General features: G+C 42.0%; 1 protein-coding gene across 1 annotated transcript in view; it reads left to right on the plus strand.

Moving 5' to 3' along the window:
• MYO10 (myosin X) overlaps positions 1-27154 on the plus strand; it is a 159469-nt gene that overhangs the window by 34370 nt on the left and 97945 nt on the right.

Below are 27154 nucleotides of genomic sequence, written 5' to 3' on the forward strand. Positions count from 1 at the left end.
AAAGTTCTTATCTTTCCCAGTTCTCCAACCTATCCAGGTCCCTCTGAAAGGCTGCACAACCTGAAGTATCGACCTCTCCTCCCAGCAGTGTCAGCAGTGAACTTGCTGGGAAGGGACTCTATTCCCTCATCCAAGCCATTGATGAACAAATTAAATAACACTGGGCTCAGTATAGAACCCTGGGGGACACCATGAATGACAGACCTCCATCCAGACTCTGTACCACTGATCACAAATCTCTGTGATCTGCCACTCAGCCAGTTCTGAATCCATTCTGCTGTTCACTCATCCAACTTAACACTTCTTGAGTTTGCCTAATGAGGATTTAGTAAGAGACAGTGTCAAAAGCCTTGCTGATGTAGAGGTAGAAAATATCCACTGCACTCCATCCATCCATCCATCCATCCATCCATCCATCCATCCATCCATCCATCCATCCATGCAGTTGTGTCAGCACAGAAAGCAATCAGCCTGGTCAAACATGAGTTACTTTTAGTGAACCATGCTGACTACTCCTGATCACCTTCTTGTCTCCCATGTGGGTTGAGATGGCCTACAGAATGAAGCACTCCATCACCTTTCCACAGACTGAGGAGAAGCTGCCTGACTGGTAGTTTCCAGTGTCCTCCTTCTTGTTCTTTTTGAAGACGGGAGTGACATTTGCTTTCTTCCAGGCCTCAGGCACCTCTCCTGATCTCCATCACCTTTGAAGGGTGTTTGTGAGTGGCCTTGCTGTGATGTTTGCCAGCTCTCTCAGCAGTCTATGGATGCATCCTGTCAGGGCCCATGGACTTGTGGATGTCAAGTTTGTCTAGGTGTTCTCTGATCAAATCCTCCTTGACTAAGGGCAGGTCTTCCTCCTGATGTTCCTTTGCCCTTGTTTCCAGGGTCAGAGATCCCTGAGGACTGGTCTTGTCAGTGAAGATTGATGCAAAGAAGGCATTCAGCAACTCTGGCTTTTTCTCTGTTTTCTTTTACCAGGGTTCCCCCTACATTTATTAATGGGCCCACTCTATCCTTTAGTTTCTTCTTGTTATTGATGTTTTTGAAGAATCCCTTTTTATTACCTTTTACATGTTTGGCCAGATTTAATTCTAGATGGCCTTGGCCTTTCTAGTCTTATTTCTGCTTACCCTGATCACCTTTCTAAATTCTCTTCAAGGGGGCAATACCTTACTTTCATCTCCTGTGAACTTTTTTACTTATACTTGAGCAATGACAATTCTTTATTCATTCACAGAGTTTTCTTGTACCCTTGCCCTGAGCTGTTTCTCGTTGAGTTCCATTGCTCTTGAGCCTGAAGGAAGTGAGCTTTGATTATTGACTAGCTACCCTGGGCCCCTTTCTCTGCAAGGCCTGCTTCCATGGAATTCTTCCAAGAGGCCAAAGTTAGCTGAAGTCCATGGTCATAATCTTCCTCACTGCCCTACTACCTGTTTGTTCAATACTGAACCCCACAGTTCATGGCCACTCTAGGCAGGGCTGTGCCCAAACTTCATCTCTAATAAGGCCTTCCTTGTCGGTTACTGAGGTCAAGCAGCACAACATTCCTTGTGGGATCCTCCAGTGTCTGTGACAGGAGTTTGTCATCAGTGATTTCTATGGCCTGTTCATGCTTTGCTGTGTAGCTTTCCAGCAGATCTCAGGGTAGATAAAGCCCCACTGATGTGACTTTGAGGCTGCTGTAATTGCCTATAGAAGGGTCCAGTCAGGCAGCCTGGAGCAAACACCCACAGAGCAAACACCCTCACTTGTCTGCCCTTTTGTCCTGACCCATACACTCTCCACTTGCTCATCATCCACCCTTGTGTGGAGGGCATAGTGGGAAACTAAAAGGTTTGTGAATAAAATATTCATTTTGTATGACCTGAACTTGGTTGTTACAGTTCTTTCTGTTGCCTCTCCAGTCAGTTGCTGTGATTGTGTCTGACAAAGCTGAAGTAATGCTGCTGGGTGTGGGAGCCTTGTTCCACATAGGCTGGTGATTATGTAGTTTACTGGAGGAAGGTGGCCTCTCCAAGGTTATATTCCCTTACAGTAACAGAAAGTTGGGGCTGGCACATGGCCAAAAAAATAAAAGCATGTCTTTCAGAGACAGGCTACCCTTGCTTTCTTTACATGTCTTTCTCCAGGCAGGAAAGAAGCCAGACAGAGTTATAGAGTGCCGTTTGATGGGCAAGATGTAATGTACTCATGATTAAATTGCTGCTGTGCTGAAACTGTGGGATGAAAATTATGGAGTGACCATATCAGTGAAGAAGGGAAGAGCTGTGCATGTTATCTGTCTGGACTTCTCTAAAGCCTTTGACATGGAACCCCACAACATCTCCTTCTGTCTAAACTGGGGAGATATGGGTTGGATGAATGAACTCTTTGGTAGAGAAGGAATTGGTTGAATGGTTGCATCCAGACAGTGGTGGTCAAGAGTTGATTTGGTGACAAGAATGTCCCTTGGGGTTCTGGACTGGGAGCAGAACTATTTAATGCCTTCATCAATGACATTGGCAGTGGGATAGAGCACAGCCTCAGCAAGTCTGCAGGTGACCCCAAGCTGAGAGATGCAGCTGACAGGCCTGAAGGATGGAATACCATCCAGAGGGACCTGAACAAGCTGGAGAAGTGGGCACATGCATGTACTTCATGAAGTTCTATGCAGTCAAGTACATGGTCCATGCTTTTGGGTTGGGACATCCCCTGGTATCCATTCAGATTGATTGAAAACAGCCCTGTGAAGAGAGATTCAGGGTGCTGGTGGATGAAAAGCTGAGCATGATCTGGCAGTGTGTGGACAGCCCAGAACATCAACTGTATCTTGGATTGTATCAAAAGCAGCATGGCCAGTAGGCCAAGGGAGGGAATTCTGCTCCTCTGCTCCAATCTCATGAGATCTCACCTGGAGTGCTTGTCCAACTCTGGGACCCCCAGCACAGAAAGGTCATTAACCTGTTGGAGCCATGGAGGAGGGCCATGGAAATTATGAAAGGGGTGGAACCTCTTATGAGGTCAGGCTGAGAGACTTGAGGTTGTTCAGCATGGAGAAGAGAAAGCTCCAGGGGGACCTTAAAGCACCTTCCAGTACCAAAAGGGACCCTGCAAGAAAGCTGGGGACAAACCTTTTAGGAGGGAAGTAGGACAAGGGATAGTTGTTTTAAACTCAAAGAGGGTAGGGGTAGATTTAGATGAGTTTAAGGAAGAATTTTTTTTATTTTGGGGGTTGTGAGGCATTGGAATGTATTGCCCAGAGAGGTTGAGGATACCTGAAAGTCTTCAAGGTCAGGCTGAATGGTGTTTTGAGCAACTTGGTCTAGTGGAAGTTATTCCCCCTTGTGGCAGAGGGGCTGGACTAGGTCATTTTTACAGGTTTCTTTCAATCCAAGGCATTCTATGATTCTGTCATCTTTCTCTCACCAAGTTATTGGTGACCCAGACACACGTGGTATGGGGGAAGACATTCACAAAATTAGACTGAGACAAACAACTGCCACTGGGTACAAAGCCTCCTCTCAGAGAAACAAGAAAGCCATCTATGTACTGGTGTGTCTCTGTGGGTTGCATGTTAAATTGTGCTTTTAAGGTTCTCAGATTTGGGATGTTGCATATTTTGACTTTTCTTACTGAAATTTGAAGTCCATTAAATGGAAATGCTGAGGCTGTCTCTTCTGTTGGCTTTTTCAAGCTAAAAGAAGAAGGTTCCATCACATTAAAGCATCACTATTACATTTGAGCTGCAGTGCAGAAAGGCTGGTGTGTGTGTTGTTATACTAACATCCTCCAGGAAATGTCATCTTAAACATGCCTTTCATCTTAAACACAAGCCCTCTCCAGCTCCTAGTAGGAGTGACTCACATGCTTACTACCTGTAATTTTCACAGGATTTTGTAATTGACGTGTAGCCATAGAGCTAGACTTTTAGAAGTGTTTCAAGCTGCAAAATCCTTATACTTAGGGGAACCACAGATGCTTGTGTAATAGGGACAACTTGCTTTGGTGCCCTAGAAAAGAATGGCAGAGCTAGTGCTGACATCCACCAGCAGATAAATTGCTTGTTAATGGTGCATGTTATGTATGATGTTACTGCCTTTCCATGGTGTCCATAATATGAGCTGAAACTTCAGGTAATATGGAAAAAAATCTAAAGTTCTTTACCATGTCATCCAGTTGATTAAATTTGCTTACAAAACCCTGATGTTATAAACATCACTGGACAAAAAATTGCCTCCTTTATTAGGGTGTGCATGTGTCAAAACCAGGTGGTTTTAACAAAGTGGAAGGACGTAGGGATCAATCTTCAGACCTGTCACATGGCATTCCACATCCTCAGCGGATCTGAGCTGGCAGCTGCACAGCCAGAGGCACAGGAGAAATTCACTGCATTTGATAACTTTAAACATTTTCAGGGCTTATGGTTTCAGGAATGGACTTTGTGTGTACAAGGACTGTGTCAGCTGACTTTGGTCAATTAATATATTTTCTCCCATTGCTTTTCCTGATATGATTTTATACCATTGTGCCCTTGCTGGTTGTTACCTGTGGGCTGCAGAAGCTTCCAAGGAGGTTAAAAGGAACTGAGATAATGCTTGACTATTACCTCTGACTGTTTGGCAATCCCTGCAATGCTTGAGATAACTTTGAAGAACCAGAGGGGGGAAGCAAGGGGTGAGGTTGCAGAAATATGGGGTGATGATGCTTTTTGAAGCATGGTTGGTGTATTGATCCCCACATCATTTTGACAGCTGGAGCTCATGTTCAAGTCTAATGACAAACTGATGAAAACATTGGGACCTTATCAAAGCACAGCATTGTTACTCATCTTCTCCAATTCAGTAGCTTCTACTGGACTCTGCACTTCTCACCTTTTCACTGAGCATTTTGCATCTGTTCTGAAGACATTATTGGCAGGGCAGTGGGACTGGGAAAGATGTGTTGCTGGAGTTAGTTTTGGACTTTACTTTTTTAAGTCTGAACTTTAAGTCTTTGCCAATGTCAGTTTGCAGAAATATTAAAATTTCATAGCACGGTACATTACTTCTTAGTTTCTTCTCTGTTCTCTTGTGAGTGGTGCAAATTAATTTGCCTCAAAAACCTGTAGCAGCGTACAATTCTATGCTGAAGGGATGATTGTAGGGAATCCTGCCCAGTGAGAAGGTAGAATTATATAATGATACTTTAACAAGCTGCATAGTAATTTCTTTATTATCACATGGTGATATAATTCCTCCTTGAGTGTTCTTGTTTTTATTGCCTGAGTGTTACAGTTAAACACTTCATTTGCTAATTATCATTATAGACAACTGTGATACTATTTTCTGCTGTTGTCATCCTCTGTGTGAGATGGTAGCAAAACTCGCTGATTTAATGGTCTGTGGAAAATAGCTGATAAATGAAATATGGTGCACTAAAATGGGGAATATAACATTGTAAGTTTGGATTTCCCTGAGCAAATAGCTATGAAAAATTCATAGCTCTTTATGAAAGGAAGAAAAATGTGGCACTGTATGGGGGTAGCCTCATTAAAAGCCTTATTACATGCAAGGAGAGGAAGAGTATGTCTGGCCTATGTTTCAGCACTCTGGCCCAAGATAAAGGAGTGGGAGATGAAAGGTGTGACTTCCCTCTTAGCACACGTCCATGGTGCTGGGCTGCAGCTGGCTCTGGAGTAGCTCTCCAAAGCTGCCTGCAGGCTGGCCTTCAAAACAGAGAGTCTGCAGTGACTGGAAAAGCTACCATGTGCAGACAATACATACTGTAAATATGTTTCCCTTTATAAGCACAAACCTCATGCTTTCCAGAAGATGCTGTAATCATTTGCTAGCTGGTGGGTGGGTCAGTTGTGTTGTTTGTTTTTCTATTCTATTATTACAGAGAGCTGGTGAAGAGCTCTGTCCTGGATGTTTTGGAAACACCATGTCTATGACTCTACTGTATTAATACAGCACATTCATACTTAGTAGGAACATATTAAGTATGTCAATGAAGTTTATGAACACTTAGAATTTGAAAAGTCAGTCCTAATCTTTCCTTGTGTGTTTAGATACACATTTGTATAGAAGATGACATTACAGTTACTGGTTTGTTTGGTTTTTTTTCATGTTTGAGGATATTTTTGTTGCATTTATTTCTAGGGTTAAAATGATTTCTTCCTTAAAGGTTTTATTTGCAGTAAAGCAGACATTTCCTCATTGTCTTACTGTATTTTTAACAAAACTGTGTGAGCTTATAAAGTACTCAAGTGAATGTTCAAATAAAATCCTAAAAGCCCTGCTGTCATTCTATGCTTTGTTTGAAATTACTTACTTGTGTATGTTCAGTAATCAGTGGTTCCATTGAGAAAAAACCTCTTTCCAGTTTCTCTCCTTTTTCTTTTTTTTTTTTTTTTCTGAATACTATGAACTTTATTTCAGATCAAAGAGGACTGCATTGTACTCCTGACTTGTACAGACACACGTGAAACTGTCTGCAGTGAAAGCATAGATAGCAAATACAAAAAGCTTGTCGGAAGTGAAAGATTTCAGGAAAGCCATATTGTGTTCTGTGGCATAGATTTTAAGAATATTTTATAGTCATCTAAATCAGACTTTCTACTTTTTTTCCATTTGTATATCTAAGTATATATTAAAATAATGCCAATAAATATGTAGTCAGCATGTAAGGACAGCACTCTTTTTTTTTTTTTTTTAGAGCAGTTATGGTTGTTGATGTAAGTAGCACTATGCTTAAGCCTTTGAGAATTGAGGACTTCCAGAACAGCACCTAAGAACACACATTTTTGAATAACATCCATTCCCTTGCAAGGGAAGAATTGTATATATGTAAGACATAACTAATGTATGTGGGTGTAGGGGAAATCTTATCTCAACAAACACATCCAGGGAGAAGTAAAAGTTGAATCAATTGCTGCAAACTGTCCTCAGCATGACACTAAAATTTCAGGATACTTAATTGCATACCTACTTAGCTGACTGAGAGAAACTTTTACATCAAATGTTATAAATAGAAGCAGCTGAGTGATAATATCCAAAAAATGTAGGCTCTTTAAAAACAGATGTCATATTTCACCAGTTAAGACTTTGTCAGTTAAACCACCTTTCAGTGAATTTTCTTCACAAAGAAGTCCTTCACAGCATGGTGTTATGTCAGCAAACAGAGTAGAGCTTGGTATCCTTAGTTTCAAATCAGAGGCACCTGTAAATGGTTTGGGCAGCAACAAAAGTATTTTTTCCTGTGTGTTTAACTTATTGTGGCTCTTCTGCGGCATTTCTGCATCTCAGGAATTGGAAAGCTACAGATGTTCCTTGTTAAACACAGCTCAAGTATGTTTTCCATGGAGATTTTCACTTTTTTTTTTTTTTTTTTTCACTTTTCTTTCTGGTTTGAAGGCTGGGAGAGTTTCTTATTTTGACCTTAATCAGAAGTTGTAGACATGGGCTTTGGGGTTTGTTCTATCTGTTTTGGTTAGTTTGGGGAGAGGAGGGGAGTCCTTTTGTTTGACTTTTGAGTTAACAATAGGATTATGTTGATGTTACTGTGTGGTTATACCAGGAGAGTTCATGTTTTCCTCACTTTTGGTTTAAAATTAAAAAGAAAGCCCCAAACCTGCAGGTAATGGGTAAGCATTTCTCATAAGGACTCTTTTCTTTGCCTTGTGTCCTTTCTCACCCTCACTTGGGACTCTCTTGTGCTAGCCTTTGCTGTTGTGAGGAGCCCTTTCAAACAAGAGTCTTCCGTTCATATTCACAGGGCATGAATAACACCACTGAAGTTATTTGGCTTAAGTTACTGAAGTCAGTAGGACTGTTTATCAGTAAATGCTGTGTTTGGCTGCATCCATAGTTCATAGGATCAGGCATCAGAGAAGTAAATCCTTCTGGACAAAGATTTTCTTAGCCAGCATTGAAAAGCATCGTGCTTCTTCTAGTTCTTCCACGTGAAGGCCTGAAAATATTTCCAAATCGTGGTTTTTTGGACATTTCCCTGAATTCAATATCTATTACCCTTCAAATGCACATTTACAAGGGAGCATTTTAAAGAAGCCCTTTGTGAGCTCCCTTGTATATACAGCCTCTTAAGAAAATACACAAATATATGCAGTGGGCTTTGGTCTTGGCTGCTCTTAATGTTAAATGAATCCATCACTTTTTGCAAACGTGATTTATGAAGACTTTCATGCTTTTTAATTTAATGGTGCGTATGAAGGGTAGTGACTACTGATTCCGGACATTGGGTAGCTCATGTGTGTTTTGGGCAGCAGATCCCTGCCTTTGGGGCTCAGGGTCAATGCCAAATTCAGCAGCTTTACAGCAGGAAATCAGATTCCATCTGTCTAAACATTGTAAAGTTCATTTTATTCTTCAGTTAGTTATATTTGGCTTACTTGTAATAATTCTACTGATTAGCATCCTTTAAAAATCTTGGTGCTGTGGCTATTAGTATGTTAATTTCTTTGGGGGGCGGGGGGTGCTTCGGGTTTTTTTTGTTGTTGTTGTTTTTAAGGGATATGTGTGGGAGTTTGGGGATTGGCAAATGGTGTGGGGTTGGGGAGGGCCAGAAGTCAGCCAGAGTGCCTTTTAGTACTCAGGATTTATCTTCTGTGGAGAAGTGTTTACATCTTTATGTTGGATGTCAAAGTTCAGCGACTCTCGCTGCAAGCATCTGTTGACGCGCTGCAAACAGAGCTCGTGACAGATGTGAGCCGGCAGCTTCCTCCGGGAGCATCCGCAGGGACTCTGGCCTCCCTGCCTTGCACAACTGCTCTTGGCGGCCCCAGGGGCCCTTTGGTGTCCCAGCCTGTGGGGTATGTCCTGAAAGGAGCTGCCAGGAGGGGGGCTGTGCCCCGCTTGCCCGGCTGGCTCCATCGCTGCTCTCTGCAGGAAGGCGCCAGCGATGCTGCAGAGCTGCACGTGCCCTGCACGCCCACGTGTCCCACAGGCCCACTGAGCCGTGCCACCCCAGCCTCCTGTGAGGCATTTAATGGAGTGTAACTGCAGTGCACAAAAGCCTCCCCGTGCCTGGTAAGAGTTTAATGCAACTGCAGCAAACGTTTTCCTTCATGGAAACGCTGCCTCTAAACCCCACGTGTTATTTGTCAGTACCCTGCTTGAGCACCAGCTCAAGTGGAAGCACTCACAAATTGAACAAGTGTTTCAGGTTTTTTCCATGTGTGCCATCATCTTTTACTTTCTAAGTACTTGCTAATTGGAAAAATCATTAATTTGGGTCTCTTAAATTCTCCAACATGGAAATATTAAAAAGGCATTTAATTATGATAAAGGAAGCAATATCTGTATCAGAGAACATTTTTCTGCCCCTAATTCTGTAGTTAATTCAGCTTGGCTTTTTATCCCTTTATATCAAGGGTGATATTTTTACATGACTGCCATTCTCTGAATATTTGTTAAAGGGTAATAGGAAGAAACCTCTTTTTGTGTGTACTTTTCCCTGAACTATGTATCTATTATTTAAGAAATACAGAGTGAGTTACGAATTACCTCTTGGATATGTTGCACATGTTCTGTCCTTACTTTTTTCCTGTTACTTGCATTTCTGCCAAAACCACTATCCGTTTGATTGATTTCAGGAAAGGGAAAGTTTTAATCCTGAAGTGAGATTAAAAAAAACCCAAAAAAACCACCAAAGCAAAACAAAGCAAAAACCTAAAAACCAAACCCCCAAACCCATCCCAACTGCCAGGGCAGGGTGATTATATTATCCCTGCAAAATGAACTTTTGGGCTATCAGTGCATGGCCAGTTTTGGTCAGAAGTCAGGAAGTTTGCAAGTGAGCAGTCAGGAGTTTTCTAATGCACAAATGATGGGGGCAGGAGGGCTGAGCAATGACCATAAATAACTCCCTTAATGTTGGGTTTTCAAGGGTTTTGTTCTGTGCTGCCTAAACATAACGGTAGTGTTTGCTCTAACTTTACTGAAATTAATTTATTTGGCATTAGCGTGGCCGTTGTTAAGTGTTTTCCTACCAATATAAATTAAATCTGTATGAACAAAAGCATTTATGTGTGAGCAGAGTTGTTTCATGCTTTTTATATGACCTGACTGAAAGCAGTCAGCATGTGAGACGCTGACAAAGAGGTGCTTTCTGCATTCCCCCTGGTTTGCTGTGACCACGTAATGGGTTGTGGCTACGTAAACAGTTGAGATGTCAGTCTTCTCTCTTGCTTTCTGCAAAGAAAATCCAAACCATCTGTCTTTTTTTGGTGCCTTTATTATGCTTGTACTAAAGATAGCAAAACTGCTTTGTTTTAAGATTAAAGCAGATGTACACAGGCTGCCATATTAATTTCTTTTGTGAGGGAACACAGTTCAGCTGTTCACAAAACATGGGAAGGAATTCAGGCAACATCGTGCCAAAAAACGACGACAACAATGAATCTGTAGCTCCGTGATGAGCAAGCTTGTCACTTCGGTTGTTCCCCTGTTCCTAAATTCCCTTGGATGTGAGGCTAGTCTCATTGTTCAGCATAGTTGGTGTTTTTAGGAACATATGGTTTAGGTTAAGCACAATTATGTGTGGGGATACTTTGTTCTGCAACAAGGCATTGCTCAGTTTTGCTCTGGTGAGGCTTTGTACCTTACAGTACAAAGGTACAGTAAATAGTAGGTGAACTCTGAGATTTTTATTTGGAGAGGATGAGTTGAGCAAAACACAAATGGCCTAGAGTGCCCTATTTTTATTATATAGATTTTTTATTTTCATACTTTTTTTTTTTTAATTGAAAAGTCAAATGACTGGATAATTCTGGACAGGATTTTACACAATGATGGCTTCTGAGAAAATGCTAGTGCATGTGGAAGCACCATTTAAAAAGTTGATAGTGGTGAGCAGAGGCCACTGTCCTACTCTCCTTTACGGTCAGCCCCCTGGGAGCCACTGTTTGGCAGAACCATGTCCCATCCCTGCCCCACTTCTCTGTCAGGGACTGAGGACTATGCTTAAGCGCGTGAGCTGTAAAAAATCTTTTGTTACATTGCTATTCCAAGTCATTGGAATAATTTTAAAAGTGTAGCCATTGGGCAGGTGTGTGGGGTACTGATTATGTGTGCTGGTGATCCCATGGGCTGGACAGCAGATATGGCAAGGTGGGGTGATGACTCTGTAGGAAAGGAGACTTCCCCTCTAGGGAAGGCTGCGGTGCCTCTGGCTGCATTGTGCTGGTTCTATAGATGGAAAGCTCATTTGATCTTTGCCCTATCCTGTGGTCATTCAAGTAGTTCCTGAAATCCAAGTTACCTCTGTATGCTAGAGAAATACAGAAACAAAGGGGGATGTTCTGCAGCTGCAGGTACCCTTCACTATACAAGCTAACTTTAAACAAACTATATCTGAGCAGCCAGACTGGTGTTTCAATGTCAGATCACTTTTAAAGCTTGATGTTGGAAATACTGTTTGAAAGATGAAGTACTTGCAGAGCTTCAGGTTCTTTTAGCATGCAGCAGAGGAGCTTCACTTTGTGATAAGATGTGTCATTGAACCTTTGGGAGCCTCGTGACATTTGTATTCTTGAACATTTCAAAGTGACTAGTTTGAAAACGTCAAGTGTGCTCATGAGAACACTATCAGAGCAACATTTCCCCTAAAGCATTTCTGCAGTGTGATAATAAACTCTTTCAATGTTAGCTGCAAAAGGAACTTTAAGCGCTCTTTCATAGTGGTGCTTTATTTATGCTAAACCAGGGGAAGAAAATGTTAGTGTAGGTCATGTGCCTCCTCCTCATCCAGCACTCTTTATTTTGTAAAACAAGCCAGGTCCTGTTTAGCATACACATGGTGAAGCTGAGAGACGATTTAAGGAGATTTATCTACCCAAGCTGACTTAACCAAGGACAGTCACAAAATGGACATGGAGAAAGCCCCTCTGTGTTGCAAAGTCATACCCTGGAGAGTTCAGAAATGCTGCAGGGCCTCTTTTTGCACTGTAGTATGCAGTATTCTGCCCTTTTGCAGTTAGGTGGCTGTGGCACACGCTGTAGAGGGACCTGTACCAGGGAGAGCAGTATCAGCCATCTCTAAGCAGCTTCTGGGTGTTCTGGAGTTGCAAGGTTGTGTACATGTGAGGGTAGAAGCAAAGAGTGCTTCCTCAAAGTGCCCTAGTGCTCTTCCTTGTTCATTCTTTTTTTGTTTGTTTGAGGGGTTTTTTGTGCCTCTTACTGCCCTTTGTTCTGTTTTCCATGCATGGGCTCCTGTACTTTTACTTGTTTGGTCTCTGCAAGCTTCTGCTTCAGGTTCAGTTCCCATTCACCCTGCTCATTCATGCCTGCAGCCCTGCTCCCTGCTTTTCTCTCTGGCACACGAGTGCATGTGTACATGCTCTGGCAGGTCAGGGCACAGGGCAGGCTGGCAGTCCCTGGGAGCACAGTGTCTGTCTGTCTGTCTGTCTGTCTGGGTAGGTGATGGCCAGGACCACTGCGCTCCCCAGCCAGGAGCAGGGCAGTGGGGGGACCTCACTGTAGACCCAGGAAAGCTCAGCAAAGCACAAAGCTCACCTCCTTCAGCTCACCATGGGCACGAGGGTCTGATGACCTCCTCATCATCTGTTTGCAGGCTTTGGCCAGGGACAGCAGCAACAGCAGCATGTTGGAGCTGCCAGGGGAGGTCTTGCTCAGCAGCATCTGAGCATGCCAAGGGCAGAAGGCCTTTCCCAAGGGGTTTGTTTGGCTGCTGGATGTCTCAGGCTTTGCTGAAGGCTTGCTGCTTGATTTTTCTCCAGTGATTTGTAACTTTGTAGATCTGATGACTTTCACAGGAAAGATAAAATCTTGCCTCTTGGAAACAATTGCTCTATATTTAAATAAAACTTGCCTCTTCAATGAACAGTCTGGTAGAATGTTCATGTATCAAATTACGACAGTTATGTAGGCCTGAATGACACAAAAGTACTGTTTTGCCTATGATGATAAAATAAGCTCCTTTGAAAAAGCATGCCTCACTAGTAAGATGCGTACCTGCCACTGAATACTTGCTCCAAAGCTTTCCACATGGAGCAGAATTGGGAAACACATTTGGGAAGTGAGCAGTTTTAATAGGTAGAAGTGACACGAGCCTATAATTGCATGTATTTTACTTGAAAGTGTATTTTTTCACTAGTATTAGCAAGGAGTTCTAATTAGAAGTAAACAATACATCCATTCAATTATTAATGCTGTTTTCAAGCAGGCATTTCATATACATTGAAGTCTGATGGCCAGACTTCATTGGTGTTATCAGTGCATCATTACTGGTGCAAATGCAATTACAGAGAGCTCCTGTCACCACAAGATTTGCCCAGGAAATGTAAAGGTCTGACAAGGATACTTCAAGGTCTGCTAGGCATTTGAGATATGTTAATGTTTTTCACATGTCCTCAGTGGGGGGGAAGAGAGGGCAGTATTACTGTGTGATCAGGAAGGCAAAGGGAGCGTGACAAAGTCTTGGTAAGTCCAGCACATGAGCATGGATTTCTAGGAAGAACGTGATCACTGCACTGAGTTTGTGCATGAACAAAACCCTTGGTATGGGTACGGGCTGCAGCCAGCAAAGACTGTGCAGAAGGTGAACAGGAGGCCAAGAAGCCTAAGGCTGCTGTGGGTCCATTTCTTCTTAAGCAGTACCCTTGGTTTTCTTCTGGGCTGTTTTTCTGGACATTTTTAAAAATGCTTGCTCTACATTCCCTGTGTGTGACTGTGTTAACAGATCAGACCAGACGCTACTGTGAATATTCAATTACTCCAAATTGGTTGCTGATCTCTGTTAATCCCAAGCATGCTGACAGTGTACGTATCAAATGCATTTGTTCACATTTCAGAAATGAGCAGAGCTATTGCAATGCAGTACAGTGTCTTAATGCCCCTAATAGGCTGATACAGCTCTTCTGGAAAGTATTGTCATGTGTACATATCTTGTATAGATGATTAAATGGGGAAACGTGTGTAGGTGCTCACACAGATACATATATATATATATATATATATATGTATGTATGTTTACTGTTTCTTAAAATCAGTGGACTTAGAATGTGTTTACTCTGCATCACACACAGGTCTATATCTGTAGGAAAAAGGTGGACAGCAGTAGCCTACAGAAGTTTTCCAAGTGAAGGCTTGATTTTTCAGTTATAGCATCACACTGATGCTAGATTAAAGCAAAACCTGAGGCCTTGGCTATAGAAAACAGTCAGGTAGAGTAGTGTTCAACTTGTGGTATTGATAAACTCCACAGATGCACTTTGAAAAGTCCTTGAACGTCACCACTTGAGTCAGTGCTGTGTGAATATGAAATCCTTAAATCTGACTCTCCACAAGCTGAACAAACAGTGTACTGTACATTATGTCCTTAGAGCAGATTAGGTAGCTTGAAGTCGACAAAGATTCAGATACCATGGAGATTCAGGGCTGTGGAAGCTGCTCTCAAGCCATGCATTTTTTGTATAACTTCTAACTTGTGTACAATGTGATGCACTTATCAGTTTTAGTGTGGATGCTATGTAAATTCTAAGCACCTTATCACATGTGGTTCAAGGTTGCAGGTGCAAGCAGTGCTTCCTCTATTTGTGTATGAAAATGGAAAGAAACGTCTTAATTGGAGTGTTCAATTGAATAGCACACTAGGGACAAGCATTACCACACTTACGCTTGTAAAGCAAACTCACCTTTGAAGTGATAGCAATGGGAAACAGTAGCCAATGCTCTTTTGTCGAGAAATTTCTAAAGGGACAGACCAATTTTTATAGTGGAAGATGAAATTAACTTATAAGGAAGCTGTTGGAATCTGGTCCCAGGTTTTTTCAACACTGCTAAGTGGTATCTTGAGCTGTTAGGACTTGTGAATTAATGGTGCCAGACTTTGCCATGTGAAAGGAAATCCAGTCAGCCTCTTTCCCTTACACTGCACAGGTTTTATCTCTATTTTTAATTTGCATTTGGGATTATGTGCCAGTGATTGAAATACACTGGTAGAAGTATTACTCTGAAGACAGTGTCCTGTCACCTCCATAGTATCTCAAGTGTGGAGGGATGTAAACAGCAGGTCCTGCATTTGCAGCAGGACACAATGGGAGCAGGTGAGTTACTGGCTGAGGTGACCTTTCTCCTCACAACCTTAGCATTAACTTTTCTTCTGGGCAGGCATAAGGGGCAATCAAGCACAAACTGCATAAGGAGAAATAGTTGTCCTCTGTATTTCTAGACTTACCAGTCCAAAATACCTTGCCTATGGAAGAGTTTGTGAGATGATGGACAATTGGAGATTGAGTTTCAACAAAGCTACAAGTATTCAGAGCTTAATTACAGGAGTAGATGAAACTGCTGTTTTATTTGAAGGTAATTTGGTTTCCAATCTGGCAGGAACTGTCCCCTTAATGTCAGTTCTTTCCTTACCCTCTTTGGCACAGTGCATGCTTTCCAGAGACCAGAGTGTTATTTCTGTTGAGTGAAGGCACCCCTCTATGCTGATGTAGTTCTTGAATTGTACAGCTACCAGCATGCACATCCCTAGAGTGAGTAACAGCTCTTTGCAGTACATGTGTAAATATTTACATCCATTTCCCTCCCACTTGGTAAAGCACTCCATTTTTGTACAGTACAAAGTGCTTTGTGTACAGAAAAAAACACATTGTTTAGTTGGTCGGGTTTGTTTTGAGGGGGCGTTATGTTTATTTTACAGAAGGCCAAACGAGTTGCAGCATGCATTTTGTGGGATAGTCCTGCTTTCATCCTGTTTCACAGCTGGGCTGGCAGATTTATGGCGAGGTGAGGGACTTCTTCGAGGTCAGACACTGAATCAGTGGTTGGGGAGAACCTCGGGTCCTGCTGACTCCAGCACTTTGTTTAAAAAGCTCTGGCTTTGCAAATTAATGCAGAAAATACACCAAACTTATCCCCAGTCCCACAGTAAATTTCAATAAACAAATGTTGTGGGGGCTATTATGCGTATTTAAAATGAGCTTGATTGGTACTGATAGGCTCAGACCTGTTCTTGCAGTAGCGGGGAATTCTGGAAATTATTGTAGCGATTCTCTTTCACTCTTTGAAAAGGTTTGAGTGCTTAAACCCACAAATTTAATACAAGTAGATGTGTGCATCAGCTACTGTTTCATCTTTGTTGCAGAACAGTAACACGTGGAGATCCTCATCCATTTGTTACGCCGCTGGACCAAGCAGGGCTTAAAGCAAAATTGACTAACTTGTAGTGCCAAAACCATTGGAAATGGACTTGCCAGAGAGAGGTTCCTTAGGTTTAGAGCTCTCTCCCGGTTTTTTGTGCTTGTGATTTTAACTTTTTCTAGCATTTATGTAGATGACAGGTTCTGGCTGTTGCCTTCAGCCAAGAGAACCACAGGATGCTTGATGACTGACATGAGTTTGTGAATACTATTTGCAAATTTCCAGTTATGAAACTTAAGAAGTGATCTGCATTTCTGTTAGACAAAAAAAATACGAGCCTACCACTGAAAAAAACAATTAGTGTCTGTGTCAGCACAGGTTTGCCAGCAGCAGAGCATCTTGCTACGTTGTCCTGACATGTCTGCTGAGTTGGAGTCACCCAGAGTGGTGGGACTTCCATGATTTGTCAGCATTAATTCCAACTTCCCTTCCTTTATGCTGCTTTATCTGAATGCACACTTGGCTATCTGTGCCTGAATGTGCAAGGCCTTGTGAATAAACTCTGGAAAATAAAGCAATTAAATTATTTTTTAACTGTTTTGTTTAGATTATTTTCTTTACTTTCTCAGTAAGCTGTATTTTGAACAGGCATGTGGTTTAATTTAATTTTCTCATCAAAATGTGCTGTTGCCAACTTCAGGTCTTAAAACTTTTTCTTGTTGTGTATTGACTTCAGTATTCCTGAGGCACTTCTTTGTACTTCTATTTTTTTGTTTTCTACATATGGATGCAAATGGATATATTCTGTTCAGTTCTTTTATGATACCTGAGTTTTGGCCTTGATTTGAATTCTTATCATTTGTGCCTGCATGCAAAAGTTAGAGCATGTCAGAAAGGTAAGGTGTGCTCTCACTATCTGTCAGATGCAAGGCAAAAATAAAATCTCCAGCTTTATTCATTTAATAGTAAATTAGTAGAGATCTTATCGTTTGTTATAGATGTATATTACTAACCTCAGCTGAAAACTTGATGTGTGGTAGGTAATCAAGCTAATACTTGCTCCATCCATTTAAAAGGAGCAAGCACAGCAAGAGGCCAGGATAATGAGATGAGTATAAAGGGAGCAATGAATTTTACCATAGTTTTGAAAGCTCATTATTGAACAAGAGGTTTGTGAAGAGGCTTGGAAGAAAAGCCAGCTCTTGCTGTTGGAGTACAAATGGAGTTTGAACTTTCTTTTAAAAGATCTTGAATCTGTTACAAGTGTATTGAACTACATGGTAGTGGTAAGTGTCTGAGTTTTGGTCTCTGAACTCATGGAAAACCTAGTTTCTGGGTGTATAAATTTAGTATTAAAAGGTCTGTTATTCACCTCTTGGTTTGTGTTTGAAAATAGGTCTGCAGGTCAAAAAACCAAACCACCATCAAACAGCATTCTTTGGTTTTATTTCATTTGAGAAGAATTGCAACTTTCCATTGTACATAGTCTGAAGCAGGTCTGTAACCATGGGAACATAAGCATTGTTCCTAATAGAAAATACTGATGAACACACCCCATGACACTTCCCAGGTCCCTGTAAGTTCAGCAGCCATATGTGCAGCAGTTCTCTGGCAGGACCTGCCCTGGTTTTCACTTTAGCCAGAGATCCTGTTGCCATCCCTGCAGGGTGGACGTAGCCTGAGGTTGGCAAGGTGAGCACCCAGCAGGGTTAAAGCTGTCTATCTGATGTGAGCACAGTGTGTGGTTGATGGAGTAACCAGAACCTGCCCTCCTGGCAGCCTCTTCCCACTGGAAGTAAACATTTACTGGTTGCTGGTCTGAATGCACTTCTTTGCCCAACAATCTAGTGGGAGTGCTTGCCTGAACCTGTCTCAGCACTGTTGTCTTCTGAGATCTCCAGGCAAGGTGGTAGTGTCTTACTGATATTTAAAACTCCTTTGTGTTTTGGGAGTGTGTCCTGTACCCTTCCTATGTGGCATATTGTGGGCCTCAATAGCTTGAACTGTGGAATCTGTTTCCTGTGGTCAGTATTCCATTCAGAGCATCTGCCTGTAGTAGTGTGCTCCAAGGAGATGTCTCTCCCCTGGTTCAAAGCATCTTTCAGAGATCACTGAGTTGACAAGGCTTCACCTGCTAACTCACATTTGCACTGTGGTTTAGAAATGAGATTCTTTCACACCTCCTTTTCTTCACAGCACTTTTTCCTTTTAGGAAGTGGGTTGTGCAAAGTCAAAATAAAAATCCTGTGTGGGCACTGCTACCACTGTAATTTCAGCTGATGTGGCAGAGTGGTTTCACTCTGTATGGGCAGCTGTATGGGAGGAAGGACATGCTTGAGTTAGGTGCTGATTTTATGGGGGCAAAACTGTTCTCAGTTTTTTACTCAAGTGGGCAGAAAAATTTCCTTTATGTCCAAGGATCCCAGTTCAGTCAGCATGGTTTATGTCTCAAATGCACGTGGAAAAGGGTCAAGAGATTTCAGAAATAGCTGATACAGCTCTGTTGGAGGGGGTTTGACTTCATGTTGCTGGCACTGTAGTAGAGGGAAGGACCTTTGGACTGCTGGAGCCCACAGCACCAAGGGAATAATTTTTGAGTTTTATTGCTTTTGTGCGTGTTTTAATTGGATTGAACTGTGCCCCAAGGGGCCTGGAAAAACATTTTGGCAGATGTGCTAGCACTTCCCCGACTGCTAACCCTGGAATAAGTAACCCCAGTAGCCCCATGAGCAAAAGAAAATTCACTGAGAAAGCAGCATCAGTGTAATCATGGTGAGGTCAAGGGCCTCTGCTGGGAAAGCCTGGTATCTGTGATTCACAGGATGCATCAGCAGGGTCTGGTGTAGACCTGTCCTAACGGGAGAAGCCTCTGGTGATGAGAAGTGAATTTGTGTGGAGAACAGTGGTTGCTTGCTCTCTGTTGGCAGCCCTGCATATCTGGGTGCTTGAGTCACCTTAGAGAAGCAGGAGCAGACAGAGGAGATCAAAATGAGTGCTGCTGCAGCTTCGTTATTGACTTAATAATCCCTTTGATGAGTTGTGTGCCCGGCATGTGCTCTCTTCGGCTTGTCCTCTCCAGAAGTGCATCCTGATAGTCCAGGTTATACCTTCCCCTCACCAACAGGTTTCCTCTCCCAGTACTTGGGCTGCAGGTGCTGCTTCCCTGCTTGGGAACATGAAGCACTGTTTATGGACAGTCTCGTGGTAGGGTGGAGGTTCTGTCTTTTTGTGCAACATCTGATAAGGGGACCTATTTTGGTCTTGGTCAGACCAGTTAAATCAAACACTATTAAAAATGATAATTGAAATCAGGTGCTCTAATTTAGATAGTGGTAGGAACCTGTATAGCTTGCTTTCAGGGATGCTAAATTTATTGCCAGCAGCTGCTGAATATTTGGTATTAAGATTTTGTGCTCATCTTCCAGCGCCTGAGTTGAAGCCTTTTTGAGCCATTTCATTCTCTGAAAATTTCAGCTACAATGAAACTTAATTTCTTTCTTTGGAAACCACATCATAGTAATATTTTTGCAGAGAAGCACAAGACTGTGTATTTTCTGTTGAATCTGCAAAGCATGCAAGGGCTTGTAAGGGTAGTATCAGCAAATTTGTTGGTTTGACTGAACTTTTTCATGTAAGTGAAGCCCAGTATTTAGAACTTCCAATAAAGTATTAGTTCTATATTCTTTACAACAAAGGAATCTTATAAGAATAAATTAATTTTTAGATTTTGATTTAAGTTTAATTTTTAAACCATACTAGAAAAAAAATAAGATTTTCTTTTACCTACCTGTCTTGAACTAAATGAAGTTGAGTGATTACTCACTGATACCTCTGGGGATGTAACTTATTGTTAGAGATTTTTGCAGGCTTTGCCTAGTTAGCTGTGTGTTGTTTGTCAGAGTATATGCTAACAAAAAAGTGCATGAATATACTGGTATGAAGATTTCTACTTGAAGTAGTACTAATGGAAAACATATTTTTCCCTTCATTACCTCTGTGCTCTAGCTGTGCCAAGCATAACCAGTTACTCAAAGGCCCAAGTCTGGCCTTCAATCCAGAGCACTGGACTTTTGACATAGTGTCTGTTTTAGACTCCAGGTATGCTGCACACAGTGGTGCAGTGGGAACCAGTCTTGCCCTGCTGTGTCCACAGATGCACTTTGCTCATTTGTTGCTCCATGAAACATCTTTCTTTATTGCTGAGGCTGTGTTTCCATGATTGCCTTGATATTAAGCAGAGCTACAACCACACTTGCACTTGGGTATTAGGCAGTACCTCTGCCCCCTTTATGAAACTGCCCAGATGTGTCTGTCCTATGGTCTGTACTTTCCACACCACTGAGAGTGGATTTGCCTGCATGATGTAAAATGTGATGGTACATTATTGGAGCCATGGGCTTCATGGCTCTTGGATGAGGACAACTGAATTTGGGTATCACACACAACATCACTAAACTCAGGCTTTAAAAATCAGATGGGCATGAATTGGGAACCATTAGCTTGCACAAGAAGTGCCTGTAGAGAACATTTCCTCTATTAGCTAAAGTTAATATTGTGAATAGCAAAAATCAATATCCAAATGAGTGGTAGTGAATGCAAGATACTTCAGGGGGAAGGAAAGAGATTTGCAGTATCTCAGGTCTCAGACTTTGCTAAATAGAAACTGAATTTAGTTATTTCTGGGTTTTCCTATGTTACATAGCTACTCACATCAAAAGGTCATAATGGTCTCTTTAGCTTCATAATCGTTGGCTGTAGGATTGAAGCATGCTCTAGAAACTACAGATTTAATCTACCAGACTGCATTCCACCAGAAATCATAATGAACAACATAAGGATCTTTGCAGACTATTGGAAATTGATGGTGAATAATCCTAGCATTTAGAGGGATAGGGACTGGGATGAAAAAATCCCCAGTGTCTGTCAGTGCAGGGCATTAGGACTCACACCTGCCTGGGCTTATCTGCCATCAGTGCTGTCCTGAGTGGACATGCAGCTTCATTGCCTGTTCTCCAAGCCTGTTTCATGTTCAGGCCTATGCACTGAAAGTGTCATTTACAAAAGGAATGACTGGTTGGTGTCCTAACAGGGAGATGGCACCCTCAGTGAGATTGTGTATCTATAAGCTGAACCTGTCTTGGGAGGTGAGAGGAGTCACATCTTTAGTGGAAGAGAACATTGAAAAGGCAGCCTTTTGTTGCTAGCAGGGATCTCTGAAGCTGAATTCCAAGATGTATATTTATCAGAAAACACAGTAAAATAAACTTGTTTGGGTACTGAGAGTAGTCTGGGAGGGTAAGTAGAGGGCAACACTATTCACTAGTATATGAGATTGCCATATCCATGTATCTCTCACAATCTTTCCTCCAATGCAAACAAGCAGAAAAGATAGTCCAGTTTTAATCTATCTGTTCTAATCAGTTTTTAGTAACATGTTAAAGTAATTTCACATGTTTCATGTTGGACTTCTGGCTAGCCCTTATTTTAAAGGATATAAGCTGGAGCTTTTACTGCTTGATGTGCTTGAGGTTTGTCAAAGTAAATTCAAAAACAAACAGCAGTATCCTTACAAAGACAGAAAAGTACTGGTATATTTTTCTTTGCAGCAACAGTTTGGGTTTTTCTTTCCAGAGATATAAACATTATGGTTATGTGTAAAGCTACCAAGTAATTCTCTGAATATAAGACATCTTTGTTGTCTGTCTCCATAATTCTGACACAACTTCTGAAGTAGTACTGTCCTTATTTGGGGTGGAAAAAATAGTGCTGTGAATTACACTTTGCTGGTATCATGGGAACCAGTGGTAATTGGGCTTCTCCAGCATACACATATCTGGTATGTGATTCAACTGTGGTTTTCAAATGTAAGCACAGGCAACCTGTGGAAAGTAAAATTGCACACACACCTTTTAATAAGGAGAGTCATCTTCATGTGTGTAATTCAGTTTGGCCTTTTTCTTCATGCAGGGCAGGAGTTTTATAATTCAAATGTAAACCAGCCAGTTTATATGCAGATTTTATGGGAGTACATATAGAACAGTCTCTCAAACTTGTATAGCCAAGAGCAACTTCTTTCCTTTACTTGTATATAGTGCACTTTCTCACACATAGAGCAATATCTGTGCCATGCAATAAGACTTATGACATGGCTTTCAAAAGTATTCCATTTCTCAACCACTCCATCTGCCTGTATCTCTGGTTTCATGCCCTGCAATGAACAGTTGGTGTTCCTGTCTCCTCACCAAGTTCTAGCAGTGAACTTGTCCTTTTCTTCAGGGAAGCCTACCACAGGAATATGACCAAGACAACCTATATTCAAACCTGCTATAATTTTTCTTTTTTTAATGTAGATTTTGTACTTAACATCCACAAGCTTCCCAAGTGCATTGAAAGGAGATTCTTACCTGCACAATAACAGAAAATGAACAGTATTATATGCAATATTATCTCTAAGGATGTAAGAAAGGGGAATTTGTAGAGACTCTTAGGACAGAAGGAAGAAAAGGTCTTTTAAGCTGCTCTGTGAATTCTTGGGCCCCTGGGCCTGGTATATTTGTTCGTGCTCCTTGTAATATTACCAAGCAAAAGAATGTAATATTGTTTTCCCCCAAACTAGACAGACATATTAAAATTTAGAAGTGTTTTCATATTCGTATCTAAAAAAACTCCAAGAGGTTTTTGTACTAGACACTGTAAAACTTTATAGCAAAAAGGTAGGGATTTTTCCTAAAAAAGTTTCAGTCAAAGAAAGAGTCCACTCTTGCATTCCTAACAATGAATGCTTTATTTGAGTAATAATAAAATAAATTTACTAGTATGCATTTAAGAGAGCCTAAGTAATTGGTACCTGGCTGTGTATTAAATCTGAGCAATGCTCCTGCAGCAGCCCAGGAGTGCAGTGTGCAACTTCAGTGCAAGTTAGAAGGTGACTGTGCTCCTTGTAAATAAGCAATTTCTCTTTTTCACATCTTTCACATTTTTGAAGATTTTGAACTAGAGGATCAATATGCATTTATGCTCTCTTCCTTATTTCTGCACCTTTTCAAAACAAGGTACAGTAGGGTTTATTTTTAAATTTTTAATGAATGTGATGCCTTTTTTTTTTAACTCCACTGCTTCAATCTCTTTTCGCTGTGGTTTCATTATTGAACCGTTGTGCAATATTTAGCTGGTTTTGTTGATCTTAAATCAGACTGAATTTCAGATTCCTGAAGTTGCAGGAGCCTCCAGCTCCAGCTGCACAGGGTCTGAGTGATCTCGGTTGACGGGGCCAGTTGGGCTCTCGGGGTGTGGATCTGGGTTTCACGTTTGTAATGGAAAAGGCTTAACTGCCTTGGCTGCTATCTAGAGATACGTGCAGCTTGGTTTCATGCTTGTCCAAACCTGTTTTGTTCTTCCTGGCAGCAGACTCTCCTCTTGCTGCAGCTAACAGTGCTGGGAAGGGCGGGGGGATGGAGAGCCAGTCCCCATTATGCTGGTTTGGGAAGTTTCAGATTTCCTTACTGAACACTGTTGGGGCTCTCTAGCACAGTTCAGCCTAAAATGATGGTGGGAATGTTGTGAGGATGACATGCAACCATGAGGGCCCTGAGAGTCTTGAAGCTTTATGCTTTGCTGTGTGGCACAGCTAGCAAAGGGACTGGGTAACTTTTTAGGAGGAATTCCTGGTTGAAGAGAGCAAAGCAAAGCCCTGCTGTGACATGCTGGCTGAGCAGTAGCAATGCTCACTGACCCACAGTGCTTCTCCAGGAGCTGTCAGTGGTCATCTGCTGGAGACTGCTGCTGTTGTCTAAGCACACTGGTCCTGGAGAAAAGTAAGATTCCAAGGGCAGAATACGCTCCATAGAACTGTAAAATAAGATGGTTTTGTGCTTTTTTCAAGATTATTTTTATGATAATTTTTGATGCTGAAATCTCCTTGATTAGTTAATATATTAAGAAAGGCCCAAGTTTTTTGCTTACTGTATAGAAATTCAGAATTCTTCCTCCCCTTTCTTCCACCTTCACCTGTCAGTTGCTATTTTTGCCAAGTCGCCTGAGCAGCAGTAGGAGCAGAGGGACCCCCTGCCCTCTGCAGTGACCCATGGCTGTCTGCTAGTAGGGAGGAAAGGTCCCTTGCTCCTTCCCTCTGTAGACACAGAATCTTTTGTCATGGTCCTGCTAGCAAAGCATGTGAGAGCAGTGCCTCTCAGGAGGGATTACTGCATATAATTAATGCAGTCTTGGGCAGCCAACCTTGCAGTAATCAGACACTGGCAGGTTGCTAGCCACAGAAACAGCACTGTGGACTGGGCTGTTGAGGTTCAGTGTCTGAGCCTCTGAGAAGAGAGGTTCACTGGGGTGCAGAGCTGAAGCTGATCTTCTCTTTATGTCTGGCTAAGCCAGTAAATCCATTCCTAATGCATGCAGCTTTCTGCCATGGCATCTTACCCCTTTTGGCGCTGCCACAGGCTATGGGGAGCTTCACTATGGGGCCCAGGGAGGTCAGCAGGACAGCTGAGTGAATGATCAATGCCTTCCTCCTTAGTTCTAGGCTAGTTCTAGTCATGGACTGTCATGTGCCTCTGGACCACATGTGCAGAGATCCTAGTTAATCCACGTATGGGTAGGAGGAAGCTGTGCTCATGCTATGTGAAGCCAGCTGAGATTCAATTCCAGCCTAGACTGAGACCTCTTCTTTACCACCAAGACAGTGCTGCCCCTGGCAGTGGTTATGAATGGCGCTGCCTAATTCTGAGTGTGGATAAACCACCTGGACTTACTTTTTCTATTTGACAGTGCTTCCATGCTAGCAAAAAATAATTTATTGATATTTAGGGTGCCTTCTTAGGCAGGGGAAACTAGGCTGTTGTGGGACCCAATGCTAACTTGGGTAGGTTAAAAGGCAGCTTTGGACACCTGCTGAGCACTGGTCTGTCGCTGCTTACAGTGTAATTGCAATTACCTCTGCATGTCAGAACCAGGCATATAAGTAAGAAGAGGTCACCTCCTTCTGCAGTTATTTAAGGGCACCTTCCATTATCTTAGGTCAGAACTGGAAAAATTCCCAGTTGCTGTTCAGCTGAATTAATGGCTGTAGTGACAGAGGGAGTGGCCTTGCTGTTTCTCCTCAGACAGCATTTTCCTGAAAGCCTGATGATTGTTACAGATCAGCATGCAATGTAAAAGTCAACTTTGAGATGGCATAGCCTTGTTGACTAGGCTGCTGTAGAAACTACTGTGTGCTTAGTTTTGGGGAAAATACCCAATGTTTCATGTTCACCTGTCCATAATTCTGCTTTGAGCATTCTCCATTGTGTGTTATGGCTCATCATGTCCATATTTGTTTTTGTGGTTCTTAGGAGCTTTCTATATTCAGGGCTCCAGTTCCTCCCTTTTGCACCTCTTTCCCTCTCTCTCCTCCCTCAGTGTAAGTTACTATTGTACACCTGAAAGTTTTGGGGTAAGGGAAGATTTGTTGACAGTTACCTCGTTTAAAGGACCTCTTTGAGCTGTAGATTAAATATGCCCTTGGCTGTCTTCCTAGCAGTATAGCTGTGTCAAAACCTCTCACCTTGGGCAACCTGCAGGAATAGCAGGGAGTAAATGCTGGCTTAGTGAAAAGCCCCTCTGATCCTTTAAAGATGAGAAAAGAGCAAGTGAGGGGCTGGGGCTCATGCCAGGGTTGTACCCAGTTCCTGTTTTTGGGCTTGTGCAGCAGTAAGTAGTGCCTGGAGTGTGGGTGGGAGTGCAGTGTGCTGGTGAAGGGGAGAGGTCACTTTGTCTTTGCAAGGCAACTGGGGATACTGCAGAAATGCCATTTTGTAATATTTAGAAAAAAAAATCAAAAGTTAACTTTGAAAAGAAATATCAAAGGGCTTTTGCTGTCTTCTAAAACATATAATTCATGCTTCAGTTTGGACTTAGGCTTTCACAGCCTAAGCGGAAATTTCAGCGACAATTACATGATGTGTGTATGTGTGTGTGAATGGTTAGGTTAGATTTTAGGGGTAGAATCTTCACCCAGAGGGTGGTTGGCCACTAGAACAGGCTTCCCAGGGAAATGGGTATGGCACCAAGCCTGACAGAGTTCAAGGCACATCTGGACAATGCTGTTAGTCACTTGGTTTAGTTTTAGGTAGTTCTGCAAGGAAGAGGGAGCTGACTCCATGATCCTTAAGGTCCCTCTCAACTTGAGATAGTCTATGATCTGTGATCTCTGCAAACTCATACAGAGCTTTGTACCAACTCTCATTTAGATTTTTTTATTCTTGTATCATAAAGGAAAAAACCCCTAAAACTATTTCTTTTTTTAACAAGCAAATATGAAAGTAGACCCTTATCTACATTTCACTGGAGTGGGTTCATAAGAACCCAAAATCGAATCCCTCAAAGATAAATTCAAGCTCCACCAATTCACTCTCATGTCCATCTCTTGCCTATTCTGCTTCTCTGGAAATATGTCAATATGTAAAGATGTAAAAGGTGTTTCTTTAAATTAAGGCAAGGTCCTATAGGAGCAGGCACATTGCTGTTGTGAACAAAAGGTTGTTTGATTAAAAAGCTGAGTACAATCAAATATTGTTGCTGTGAGGCATGCAGAACTTATAGTAGCGAAATTCAAGCCAAGATTTTAAGAAATTAAAAAAAAAAAACAAACAAACTGAGGGAAATGTAAATTGAGATGTTTATAGTTAAAAGTTGTCAGGAGATGTGAAAGCTGAGATTGCATGTTTATGGACTTCCTTTGTAAGTATGCAAGTTGTCTTTAATTCACAAGCAGCTTTAACAACAATCAGTGCAGAGGGTGTTTTTTGCCCTCAGCACTAGGTTTATGACTAATGCCTGCCAGTATCCTATTCTTGCTCTATATTATCTTAATGCCCCAATGTATTTAGGGTGGCTCACATAACATTTACACTCCTGTTTCAAGTAGAGCATTAATTTGTTGTCAGACAAGCCTTTTGTGTTTCCTGTGACATTTAGGTCCTCCCTTGGGTGTGGGCAGAACAGACAGGGAACTGTTGACTGACAGCTGGACTGAGATGCACCTCTGCCGGTGTTTCAGGGACTGGATGCTTTGAATT

The sequence above is a fragment of the Erithacus rubecula genome (assembly GCF_903797595.1).
Source record: "Erithacus rubecula genome assembly, chromosome: 3".
Classification (NCBI taxonomy): Eukaryota; Metazoa; Chordata; class Aves; order Passeriformes; family Muscicapidae; genus Erithacus; species Erithacus rubecula.